General features: G+C 29.1%; 1 pseudogene; it reads left to right on the plus strand.

Annotated features, from left to right (window-relative positions):
- The first annotated feature begins 5,319 nt into the window (after positions 1-5,319).
- On the plus strand, positions 5,320-8,630 carry LOC111032822 (annotated as a pseudogene).
- The last annotated feature ends 6,373 nt before the right edge of the window (positions 8,631-15,003 follow it).

Genomic DNA, 15,003 nt, shown 5'->3' on the forward strand with positions numbered 1-15,003 from the left:
TTGTGTCTATTTAGTATATTTTATACTGTGACAAAAATCCAACGGAAAACGATATCGAGTCCTTCTACTGTACCAGCGAACGCTCCAATTATAGTTATTGATACATCAAAACAGAATGAATCAGCCTCGTCAGTGGATGTTCAATTGGAAATTGAAGCATCATAATCTCTCACAGATGTAATTGCTTATTGTTTATTAATTATTAATTCATGATCGTATTGAAGAATACGTTCCTTTTACTAGAGAAGTATGAAAACTATTTTTTACAGTGTAGCGTAGTTATGAGTTAAGAATTCAAGAATTACAATACAATTTGAATAATTATAAGTTTTTTGAGTTGAACGTATCAATTTCTAGTTTATTGGAGGTTTGCATAATTCTGCAACGAGTATTCATTTCATAGTTTGTAACTTGCAGGCTTGAACGAAATGTGTTTGTTGATCGTGTATTGAGAGTAAGTGTATAGAAAGATAAAAGGCATCAAAAATAAGAGCAATCAATATTACCAGCCAAAAGTTTATACAGGAAACATAAGTCAATACTTATATGTCCATGTGCCAACGTCTCAATGTTTAATATAGGTAACAATGGATTGTAAGAAGAGTGGGGTTCTCTAAGAATGGAGAATTTAGTTGAGATATAGCGTAAACATTTTTGTTGAACATTTTACAATTTAGATATATTGCCCGACTGGTAGGGAGACCATATAACTGATTGCACATTATAATTTGTATTCTGCAACATCAGGAGACGTCATCTGCGTTCGAAAAAGCCGTCCGTGCGCGCGACCATCACATTGGTGGTATCCGTCTTTATTCTGTACACTACCAGTGGTTCTCAACCGGTGTGCCGTTATACACTACTGTGCCTCGAGATCGACTAGGCGTGCCGCCTAAAATGGCATACATATATAGGCACGTGGCTATATTTATTGCTTTTCGCATAGTTGCCAAAGTTTTTGTGGTTGTCGAGTGCGTGAGCGTGCCTTAAAAATTTGTGATGTATAGTATGCTCAATTCTCAGTCCCTGAAATATTTAAAACGGCAATATTGTGAAATCTTGCAGATATACTAGCCTAAGTTTCAGCGTGGAGTGCCCTTTGACGAGAGGAAATTACCCAGGGCCGAGGAAACTAGATTGAATTTAATTTTGTAAGATTGATAATAATTTAATACATAAAAGTATATTTATAGAAAAATAGAGTACCTTAGAATTTAAGTAAGGGCCGAGAAAGCTTCTACGGGCGCGTAACTCGGCCAAAATAATAAGAATAAACAAAAAAATCCATTGTAATAACGTTCTTAATGCTGACGTCGAAAAACTTTCTTGCATTTTGTACATTAAACATTAAAGATCATCTGTATCTTTATCGGTTACAGAATATAAATAAGAATTAAAACATAAAAATAAAAATCGGAGTATTATATGCACACACAATTTCATGGTCATCGCGACTTCATCGATCACCGAGCATTTGTTATGATAATAATAATAATAAAAATTCATGTATAGATGTATAAACGTATATAACAATACAAAATATCGACCTGGTTATTCACCTAATAAATCATCACATTAAAATGATTGATTATGTTACCGCACTTTCAGTTGTGAAAGTTCCACATGTCTTGCAAGGATGCAATGGTAGTCCGACGTTTTTACTCCTTCACTATGTTAGTAACGCGAATCAGAATAGTCTAATTAACATTTAATATTATAATTATTGATTTGGACGATATTTCATTGTCACATAACGGTCCCGATCAAGCCTTGTATGCACTTCATAATAAAATATACACAAATCAGTAGTGCTCTAATTGTCGGGGCCCGCTCTGGTAGAGATTTTTTTGTTTGGGTGAACCGGAATACATAGAAGCATTTTATTAAGATATTGCTTCTAAATAAATAAAAAAATATCTATGCACTCATAATTTAAATACTGTCATATATTAATTGGGGATACTTATCGGTTCAGAGTTGTTCTCTTTTATAAAATAAGATGACTCACTCAGTACGTGTTGCAACACCGTACAGTCTACACGTATATTAACAGTACGCCGCTCCGCTTTTATCTGCTTCCGATAGCAAAGTCATTAGTGCTCACTACGGTCAACAGCGCAAGTTGCGGGACCTCTAATTACTGGTAATGTATAAACATATTTATCTACCAAATCCATTTATAATACCATTTTTCCCTATCTACTTCTGTACCTTATATACGTCATTATGAATTCTCGTAATCGTAAACCTGCTAATCAAAACCTTACAACCAATAATGTAGCAAAAAAAAATGCTACCAACATCATTATCAAATCAAATCGGAACAACTCCCCATCAGACTTTTCAGACAATGAACACGACTGGCAAATAGTCTTATCAGACTCAACCAAACGTTAGAGATCTCTAGGCCACACCTCCTCTCCACTTTCGAAAAAAGACACGAATATTTTCATCCCCTCAAATCGTTTCTCTTCTTTAGCCCCTTAAAATGGTCACGAAAGTCAGTGACCAGCCGCAGACACCTAGCGTAATCAAACCTCCAAACCCACCGAATGTATTCATCGAATCGCAGATAAATTTCAACAATTTTATCATTAAAATTAACGAACTAACCAATTCTTCTTGTTTTGAGGGTATAGCTTCTACCAAAGGCTTGAAATCACAAACACTCGGATTCATATAGAGCTGTCGTTAAATACCTTAAAGAAAATGAAGCCACTACTCCTTCCAGAACAAAAAAGATAAGCCGTGCAGAGTAGTGATTAAAAATCTTCACCCCTCAACAGATATTTCATTCATAAAAAGTTTCAACCTTTGGTTTCCAAGCAAGAAATATAAATAATGTACGCCATAGATAATCCAAATTGCATCTCCCAGTATTTTTTATTGACTTAGAACCCGATCCAACCAACTGTGCAATTTTCAAATTAACCTCACCCTGCTTCACAAAAATAAAAACCGAAGCACCTTACGACAAGAAAGACATTGAACAATGCCTACGTTAAAAATCTTAAGGCTACACACGTTCATACTGTAGCCATCAACCTAGATGGCAGACTGAACGACTCTACTTTATGTTTAAAAAATCGAAATGAACCTGTCGAAAGTACCTTATGCGGTGGCCCGCATCCAGCAAATTAAGAAGGTTGTACTGTCCACAAGAGCATCGTCAAAACACAAAAGCTCCAACCTTCTAAGTTCTAACCTTTGGAGTAAAAATATTTCAAATTCTCTAGAACTACTCACTTCTCGTTATCTTCAAAGTTAGTCTATCAAGCAAAACTGAATTCTCCCCCTCCCCCTTCCAAAAATCAATGAACACACTAATATCCTGCAGAATACACTTTCCCCCACTCATGCTGCCTCTAGCAGTATTAACGAACAAATCTTCTCTTTTATAAATTAATTAAGATTATTATAATTCAACCATTATATCACTACTCACAACAATCATCGACAAACTCATAAATGGCCTCCAATAAACTATCCAGCCTAACCATTCTTCTTTGGAATGCTAACGAAATCTCCAATAACACAAATTAACTTCAAATCGCCATAAAAGAAAACAATGTAGATATTTCCCTCATAACGAAGTTTCATCTCACCTCTAACTCAAATTTTAAAATAATCGGATACGACTGTTTTGAAGCAAATCACCCCGAAGATAAAGCCCACACTGGTGCTGCTCTTCTAATTTTTTCAAAAATCCCACTCTCTTTTTCCTCCTAAATTAAATCAAATCATATAACTAGCCTGACAACTAATTTTTAAATATAAATTCCATACCTAATTCAATAATATCAGCCATATTCACCCCGATTGCCATTTCCTTGCAGAAAATTGAGCTTTATATCTTCAATCACTTAACAACACATATATCATCAATGCTGATTTGAAAGTACGAAGCACGAAGACTGAGGATGTCGCTCAACGAACACGAGATTCCGTATCCTACGCAGCTTTATCACAAATAAGCGTTCCAAAATTATTCCTCCAGTTTCTCCAACCTATTGGCCAATTCATGGACACAGATATCCTTACTTCCTCGACTTCTTCCTTTCCAACCTACCCAATCATATACACATAAATATCACAAATCTAAACAATCCAGCCAACACTCTAGTCATCCTCAAAATTGAAGCCTCCCAATGAAACTTTAGCCCATTCATCAAATTCCGACCAGATTGGAACAAGTTTCGAAATATTATGTAAACTCTCTCCTCTCTTAATATAAATTTAAAAAAGCTCAAAAGATATTGACAATTCTGTAAGCAATAAGCATTCTGACAAAGAATATTCAAGATACCATCTAAACATTTTCCACCGCTCATAAACCCCAAGAAAATCACAACATAAATACCACTCCCGAAATAAAAAAGTTCATTTGACTTATACGCCGTGCATGAAACACCCGGCAACGAACCCACTACCCAATTGATAAACAACGGTACAAGTATACAACTATTACTAAAACAAACCTAAATCTACTCTTAAGAAGCACAACAATCACTTATAGGCCGCCCATCTCCAATCCCTCTCTCTTTCAAATAAAACGCGGCGGAAAAAAACGCAATCTCTACGTCACGCGTGCCGTCGCCGGGACGTCACGACCTTTGAGCCTGCGGCTTATCCTCTCACCTACTAACCTCGCATAAACCAGTCGCCTCGTTCTTGATCGTTTTGTCTCGATTTATTTTGTGATTTTTATTGGTACCGTTTTCATGAACCCAATGTAGTTCGTGCACTTTTGACTCTGCTTACAGAAAGTACCGTACACATAGTCGATTGGCGTTCTCGAACCCGAAAGCACTCTATGTGTATATGTTAAATTTATTATTTTTTATCGTTTTTAATAAAATTGTATATCGTCGACTCCCAAGTGTGTGATGTCGTACCATATTCACGTCGTTCCTTATTTGTACGTAATCCTTGCGACTTTTGACTCGAGCTGTATTAGGTAAATGTAGTTGCGCATTGAACCGTGCTCCTAGCCTGTACCATCAACACTTTCCAAAATGTTATATTTAATGAAGTACCCTCTAACAGTATTGAGTTGCCAGTGAGAATGGGCTTGGCCGCTAACCACCGCACGAGAAAGACTGAAACATCAATTTTCTTTAATCGTAATTCATTCTCCATTTTATAATATGGATAGTCTTTATTAATTGTTGTGAAGAACCTACCAACAATCAATAGATACGAAAATCGTGTTTTTGGTGTTGAGAAAATAATATATTATTGATTGTCAATATTAACAATCAGTATTTACTTCATGTTTTTTTGTTTTTACAGTACTGGTGACGATTTGAACACACAACAATGGAAGAAACGTATGAAAAAAAATTATATAACATATTCAAAATTTTTGTCAATGATAAAAATGATGAGTTGGATCATAAGGGGGTGAACGCTCTTTGTGAAACATTACAATTGGATTTTAGCCAACGTAAACAATTATGGTCATTCTTGGATCAGAACTCTAATGTTTCATTTGAACAATTCCGTGATGCTCTTGTTTATTTGACCAATAATGGATCAAAATATGAAACTTGTTCCAGAGACGTCTCTCCCGGTAAGAACACAGTTTTATAATATTTTTTAATACGTGTACACGCAAAGTTATTTTTCTACTACAATATGTTATTTATATTATATTCCGAGGTAGGTATATTCTATGAAATTGTTGTCAAGTATTAAAATATTGCATTTTTGTTTTCTAAATTTTTTTTACTTTATCCATATATTATTATTAAGGAACGGATTTATATTATGTAATAAAAATACACAATGATGTACATAAATATGGAAGTATAGAACATGTCCTAAAAACCTAAAATTACGTGGGGCAAAAAAATTGTTTATTTCAGTATAAGTACAATGTATTTATGGAAAAAATACATAAAATTTCACTTATCAGTATCGATTGCCAATCGTGTTTGGATATATACTATATTAAATACAAGTTTAGGACTGAAGGTAGGTTTAGTAATAAGAAATTATTTCACCTCCTGTCCTACCTACCTATTAAAAATAAGCTTCATGTTTGGAAATTAAAACATACATATGTATTAGCTGTCATGCATAAGCAAATTAAAAATTTTTTTAGTAAATAAATCGTTTGTAGTAAACTAGTATGTAATTTAAGGCATACTGTAACACTATTTTTAAGAATAGGTATTACTATCATGTTACAGCTACCATTCATAATACGTACCTACATATTATAACATTACCAATTGGATAAAATTTTTTTTTAATGTATCCCAATAATATGAAAATGTTTAAAAAGATACATTTTTTTATAATTGGGTATTGACATTTGAAATTACATAAATCTTATAATTTTTTCTTATAGATTTAAATATTTGAGTATTTTTTTTTTTTTTTTGATTAGTGAGAACAATCACATATTCAACTCGTTTTAATATATTAAAAACTAATAAATAATATGAAGACCAATATTTAAATCATTTATCATAATTTAGGTTTATAGCATGATAATAATGAAAAGTTTAAACATTAGTTTAGTTTACGTTTGCTTAGTGTGTTCTTATAAAACAAATTACTATCTCATTTAAAACCTTAAATTTTACATGGTACTTTGGTAATTTAGTAATTACTTTCTTATGTTTCAGTTAGAGAAATATCTCCAAAGCATGTTTTTGACAAAAAAAAATATTACCAATCTGTCTCAACAAATTCTGAAACATCAACATCAGAAGTCTCCTCTACATCATATTATCTTAGAGGAGATAATTTACCAAACTCAATGTGTGTTTATAATTATAATTTATAACACATTCGATAGAATTGATATTGACATGTATGCTTTTTTTTTAGGATGCTGAGTATGAGCTTTATTATTGAACTTTGGAAAAACTGTGGTATACCAGAGTCTGTTAACTTATTACAAGAACTAGGGATTAATGCTTCTCTGGATTCAGTTTATATACCAGATCTAATAACTACTGTCAGCAATCAACTCGACAAAGTTCAAAATAATTTTGGTGATTCTTCATTAACAGAATATAACCATCTTAATAAACCATTTGTTTTGCTAAAAGCTTTAAGTTCATTGAATGAATATCAGGTTAAATGGCTCAAGTAAGAACAAGATTATTACAAATAAAACTATTTTTTATGTCAATTTTAATTCTAATAATACAATTTATTTGCAGAATGATTGTTAAGGAAATGAATAGTAAAACGGATAAATTAAAAGATGATCTTGATGCTGCCAACAATAGAGCAGCAATGATAGCGCAAGTAGTTGACGAAAACCATATGCAAATAGAACAATCTTCATCAAACAAAATTGAGTGAGAATATATATAGTTTATTGTCAATACCTATATCAAATAAAGTACACAACAATTCTAATGGAGAAATTTAAAATTATTTAGTGCTTTGGAACATAAACATCATAAAGAACAAAAAGCACTCATTGATCAATGGCGTTCAGAAAAAGATCAATTATTCAACCAAAATGTTTTACTCAATGATAAACTGCAACAAGCACAAAAATATAAAAACCAATTACAATCTGAACTTTTAAGCAACAAAAAAGTACATTTGATACAAACAATTATTTGATAATTTTATGTAGTATTAATTTAATAATGCTATTTATTTTAGCAACAGTGCTTGTTAGAAAGTGAAAATACTGCACTAAATGAACAATTAGATAAAACCAAACAAAAATATGTCTTATTAGAAGTTCAAGTTCAAGAAATTTCAAAATTAAAAATTAAGGTAATGTGTCATTTATTGTTTTAAGTATTTAAAACTAACCACCATATTTTGTCTAATTTTCCCTTAGCTTTTCAGAAAAATGTGAAGTCATAGTGGTAAACTTCTAACATATAATTTTAAATAAATCTAAAGTATTAAGTAACACTAAGTATTATTCTAAATATTACTACAAATAATTTTTAAGTGTTCTTAAAAAAAATGAACTATATTTTAAGTTAATCTTTCAATGTATTTGATTGAATTATAGGAAGTTGAATCGGAATATAATCATGAACAAATTATTGATCTCGTGAAAAAAATTGATTGTTTGAAAAATGAAAATAAATGTCTTAGAGATCAAAACGATGAACTTGTTATTGAGCTTGAAGCAACTAAATTGTATGTGTTGCAATACTTTTAAAATGTAACTGTTATAAAACGTAGCATTTATTCATAATTGTTTCTGTGGTTTTCTTAGGATAAGAAATGAAGGCAATGGTAGGTCATTTGGAAGTAATATCAGGAATAGTCCTAAATGCTTTGGAAAAGTGGAAGCATTTTCTATTGAGGAAGGTGGAAGTGATTGCACAACTACATTTGAAACATATGTATTTGAGTCTGACTTTGAGACACGGAATATAGTAAGTAAACATGTAATAAACTATAAGTTTTTTTGATTGATCAATTATTTAAATTTTGTTCGACAGGTTGCAGAAACTTCACAAAAATAAGACCTTAGACATCATTACTGCTTGTAAATAATATAAAAACAACTCTATCCTCTCAATCACAAATTGAATCATGATATTTAAATGAATTAATGGATTATTTGGAACATTTGAAACAAATAGGTACCAACATCAGACCATTCACAACAGGTTGAACAAAAAAGTCACTAAAATCACAAGAATCACGAGAATCTTCAGATATTTATTCTTCATGTTTAAAGAAATAGAATTGTATGTACCAACAAATAAATTGCATTTTTATTTATTTACTGGTAACTTATATTTTACATACACACTGGAGTAATATTTGGTGAATAAATATCTTTATCTGGCAGTTATCTGCATTATGTTATAATCATCCAAGTTAATAGTTTGAGGTAAAGAGCAGAGGGATGATTTTGATTTAATAGAATTCCTGAATGGTTTATTGTTGTAGCTGATGACTGATCAGTGATGTGCCTTGAATGTTTTTTAAGTAGTTTTTCGAGTGTAATCTACTTTTATTTTTACATAGTTTACGTAAAAGTAAATAAAAAAAGATCATACCTCTATAGCTTTGATTATAACACAGTTTCTTGAAACGTGAGTGAGCTATTTTAATTCTTTGCTAAACCAATTTTTGTATTCTGGTGAGTTATAGGTAATGTAGGAATATCATCACTTATTGTCTTATGAATAATATTATAGAAATGATTAATGGCATGATTCAAGTCTAAATTAGAAAATTCTAAATATCAATTAATAGATTTTAAATAATTATTTAATTTGACACAATCTCCATTGGTATAATCAAAGTAAGTTTCATTGAAAGAAGGAATCAAATTATATATTTCAATAACATTTGAGTATACTGAGTTACATAATACAAGGTATAGTAATTAATTTATTAGTTAAAGTTGAGGTAAAATTGGGGAAAGTATAAATAATTTAATAAGTTGATAAATTAAGCTTGAACTGATTTCAAAGCGCATAATGGAACTACAACGTAATTATTATTATTTTTCCAAGACCATGAAATATATGGTAAACTAAAATCATCTTGTAAAATAATATTTGAAGAGGGGTATTTGGTTCCTATTTCGTCTTCACTATTGATATATAGTAAATTCAAAAGTATTATAAACTGAATTAGGGGGTATATATATGTATAGAACTAATAATAAAAGTTTGTTATTTTAAAATTTAAACGTATTGTAACACTGGGATGTTCAAGTTATATGGCTGAAACATTAATTAAATTAGAATTATGTGTATTTTTTATAGCTATCAATGTATTGTAGCAATTATTGTAAAATATTTTAATCTTAGTTCTGAATATTTTAGCTATAATTATGTGATATTTTAAAACAATTCCATTTTATATTGATACCTTAAGAAAATGGGGAAACTATAGATAACTACCAATGGTTTTATAATCTCTATCATATTAACTAATGTAAGTACCATATATTGTCAACTATCAACATTAAACTTTATTTTAACTGGATATTTTTCCAAGACAGTGATTTTTTTATTAACGCTTCATTAAAAGTTTTTTTTGTGTATTATAAGTACCTGCTTACAGGTATATTTACAGTGCCAGGGGCAAATCACTTTTTATTAAACAAAAAAGTGCTTATCTTACATTTTATAAATTCAATGTCGTTTTATTTTTTTTTTTGTATAGTTGTAATTGACACCATGGGTATTCCTGATCATATATTATCGAATTTTACATTATAATTTTATATAATTTGGAAAACATTGATTACACTGACCTATTGAATACTATATTTCTAATTCATGAATATTAATTATTATATAAGTCTTCAGAATTCCTCCCCTTCCAACTAAAACATTTATTTTTGGTATTAAAGTTGAAATATTTTTATTTACCTCACATATTATCAAAGATGGGAAAGTTCTGTATTTTTTGTACTAATGCATTTAAGTTAATATAAAAAAAATCGAGTAAAAGAATGTCACTCTGCTATAAATAAGGTGTCTAGGAGGTCACTGTATTGGATTGTATTAAATTTGAATTCAAGTATATAATATCATTGTACACAAAAAACGATTCTGAGCAGACGGTATATCAGTTTAGGATATTTTATATTGTTATTACTTACTATTAATATTTAATACCTACGGTAGACTGTAAGTTGATTTAACATTATTCTTAAATTAATTTGATTTAAAATTAAAGCTTAAAATGATGCTTTAAAAATATTAAATAAACTTATGTAAAATTGGTTTGTTTTGGAACTGAATTACAACAAAATGACAAAAATCGTTAATCTTTATGTTAATATGTAATTTTGTCAAAAATTTGAACTCAGAATGTCGGTAAAAAATAACTGTATTTTTATTAACTTTTTAGATTTTAAAGTTAAGGAAAAACTGCTTAAATGGAACCTTGTTTTAAATTTTCAATCCTTAGCTATACAAATTGAAAATTGTATATATTTTTAACTACAAAATCATTTTTCAATTTTCAATTTGATAAATTTTGTCAAAATTTGAACTTTGAATTCTTATAAAAAAAATTGAACCTATGTACTTTTAATATTTTTCAACTGCTATTAAAATAATATATCTAGAGTCTTGTATTTAAGTGTCTATAGTTATTTGTTTTTAAATTATAACTAAATAAGAAAATTGCTACATGAGAAATCGAGTGAATATTAAATGTTGTAAAAATTTTAACTTCAAACGCTCATAAACATTTAATTAGACTTTTCAGAAGAAATGTTTTTGTTTGATAGAGGTAGGCAAACTTATAATAATCTTGCATCAAATTTCAAAAATCATAGATATATAAAGAAAACATTTTATGCATTTCTAACTCTAATTAGCTAATTTTTGTGATTTTTGTCAAAATTCAAACGCTCATAAAAAATTATTGTGAACTTAAGCTCAATTTTTTTTTTACTAACATCAACCTAAGAGGAACCGTGTATTACATTTACAAGTATTTTAAGGCAGCAAACAATTTTTATCGACATAAGTTAAAAAAAATAATAATAATCAAACATTTCATAAGCCCATAAATAGTTCTACACTAGTCAAAATATTTTGAAAATTGTATGGTGTTTATAAAATGCTAACACAACCATTCAGTAAAAATTGCATGTGTCTATGATAATTTTTTTAGAGTTATACTAAAAACCAAAATAGATATTTTCGAAAACTGGTATTGCTTAAAAATGCTAGTGTTTCCTTAATTTTTTGTTTTTCCTGTCACTTTTAAAAAAAATTGGGAATTTCAAATTTTGACCTCCTGAATGCACGAACTAGATCCACTTTCCTACCAGAAAAATTTCTGTTGAAGAAAAACTAAGCACATTTACTGCCCCAAACCATGAAGCCAGGCACAAAAAAAATAAAATAATTAAACACACATCATTGTAAAATCAATTCATTCATCACTTTGATCAGAGTCTAAAATTTGCTTTTCTCTTATTATAAACTTGCTAAACTACATTATAATTAGAAAGTTAATGTGACTTAGTTGAAATTTAGATAGTTTTTTCACATGAAATTTATAATTACACATTTTTTTTAAGCGAACAAATAACATAGAAATTATTTAAATTATTGCAGTTTTAAATAAAATATGTCTATAATTTGTACTTATATACTTTAATACTTTAATCAATGACGAAACTAAACAAAATAATTAAATAAGTTTTATGTATTTGTTTAAGTAACTAACAGCTAGCAATAATTTAACTATGTTTATAATAACCAAATAAATTATTCAAATATAATTAATTACTTACGCATACTATAATAAAAAATATTATATTCAATTCAGTTGGAAGTCAACAAATAAATAAAAATAAAATAATACCTAAGTCATAACTATTGATTAATAATAATTAATGAGTATACAAATGTGTACAGGATACTGGAAAAGTAAATAATTATATTTTTCATTTTCTCAAAAAATTGGTTACTCTTAGGTATATCTTTTCTATTTATAACATATTGTACAGTATTCATATTCTATGAATGAGTAATATTATAAACATTGTTATAAATTATTATTTGTTACTTATTATATTTACTAATAATATTTGATACATCCAATTAATGTTATTTATTTTTTAAACAATTGTTACAAAATAGAAAATATTTTAAATCGGTGGTCTTAGAAAAAAAATTAACCTAACTTGACAATACAATTAATTAAATCATAAGTTAATTGACAAAGAAAAAAAATTAACCCATTCAGTTAAAAGTTACTTATAAAAAAAAGTATGTTGAGAATACACTTTAAAAAAATACCCCATTGAAAGTATAAATTGCTATCAACAGTACCTAACTGTTTTTCTCAACTTCAGATACCTTAGACAGAAGTTCAAAGTACATGTTAAAGTGTGGCTTGCTTATAGATGTGTTTCTAATCCAACCTTGAAGAATTTTGACTGAGTTGGTCTGGTCAGAGAGTCTGGAAAGGTCTGGAGAGTGATTGGTTACAGTGCCTACAGTCGTAACGTTTGTCTAACATAAGTTTGTTTAATTGTAAGTTGGAATCTGAGTTTGGGTATCTATATGGTAACATTCATCTTTGGTGAAAATCAATTTCAATGCAACTTGATTCAAGAGGAATTTGCTAGTATGAGAGTTACTTAGGAAGCTATAACACTAAATAATATAATTGATATTGGATAGATTTAATTTAATTTATTATAAATAAACGCAAAGGTTAATAATAAAACATTCTGTATGAATATTAATTATACTTCACAACAGTATAATTATAGTCAACTTATAATAAAAATGGTAAACGTTATACATCTGTTTTAGTGATTCATTTTTGTTAGGATTTTTGTCTATCTTATTCAGATTATTTTGTTTAGAAATACCATAACAAGGGATGAAGTGGGCCAGTTGTTGATATATTTTTTAAGATTCTAAAGAATCCATCTGATCAAAATGATTGAAACTTGAAATATATAGCCCATACGTATGTATGCAATAATGAATGACTTTTTTTTATAAACTTTTTATATATTTTTTTGAGCTAAAAAGTGGTTTTTTTTCTGAAAATGTTGGAGCAAGTGAACCGGGCAAATGATTTTCATTAAAAACTACTTAGGTCAATTTTAGTTTTGAAATGGACTACTCTAAATTACATTTAAAAATAATAATTGGACCACATTTATTCATAATATTATATGCAACTAGCCAAATTAATAATTACACAATTTGAATTAAAGAGTTTTCGTAAACAAAGTTGATTTTATTTAAGGATTTAACTGCTAGAGTTAAATTTTATTCAGTGTTATTCAAATTATAGCGACCAATTAATTTTTTTCTGTAACTTCTTGGATTTTTGAGGTTCTCTGTTCATCCGACTTTTTTAAAATTGGATACTAAGTGTTTCACCAGAAGTTCAATAACAAAAGATTTACAGTTATGATTAAAATAATTAATTCATATGAAGTTATTGATATGATTAATGAGTATGAACATTTTTAATTTAGTTACTTACTTTTCAAATATTAATGACTTTTTGACGACTTCTAAATAAAAACAAAAAATTTGTTAGAAAAATTATTTTGATAGTAATTTTGTGTGTATTGTTATCATCTTAAATCATATACATATGATCTGAGGTTATCACTAAGACGATATAATACGATGGGCGGCCAGCGAGGGTAGTAATACGACTAGGGCATGGATCCCTGGTACATGAACCACCTCTTTTCGCAATCTTTCATCCCCAGAATGTCATTTTGCATATTTTATAAGATGGTGACCGGTGCGGGAACGGTTTTGCAAAATCGTGTTCTTTTTAAGTTTGCCAAAATGGAGTTCGGCCGACCTGGGCAGCAGCAGTGGATGATATGCTATACAGTGCCACTAGGCCACAACTACCCACAGAAAACGTGAATACCTATAACCTATTATTATTTCTTGCTGTTTACTCTTTACTGTTTAGTTTAACAGTGTAAGAGCCCGGACCACTGTTTGGAGATCGGAAGAATATGTTAATTTTTTGTTTGCATTTATAGACCAGTGACAAAAGAAAGAAAAATGAACATAATAATATATTTATAATAATATATTTTCATAGTAAACATTTCCTATGATCCAGTTTTAATTTAGAAAAATAATTTGAATTCTTATGAGTCTCAATTCAATTTTTTTTCCTGACCATAAGTAAAAAAATAAATTATGGAAAAAATTTAAATTCTAAACACAACAATTGAACAATACCTACGCCACTGCCATCGTAACTTGTCAATAAACCCAAATCAATTTTCTAAGAACCCATAATAAATTATAAACAATAATGTTAAACAAATGTCAAAGATGTATTACGCGCATATACTGTAAGAGAATAAAGACATAGTCTGCACACCTACCCACACACATTAAATTCTTACATGGTTACATATATTAAAAAACCTGATTTAAACCAGAAAAAATATTTAGAAACTTTTAAGACCTACATATTTACCAACATTAAAATAACCAAATAAATGTCAAATACCAAATTTATAAATTCAATATATTTTAAAATAATTTGTAAAAAGGAGAGTAGGTAAAAAAA

The sequence above is a fragment of the Myzus persicae genome, unplaced genomic scaffold (assembly GCF_001856785.1).
Source record: "Myzus persicae strain clone G006 unplaced genomic scaffold, MPER_G0061.0, whole genome shotgun sequence".
Classification (NCBI taxonomy): Eukaryota; Metazoa; Arthropoda; class Insecta; order Hemiptera; family Aphididae; genus Myzus; species Myzus persicae.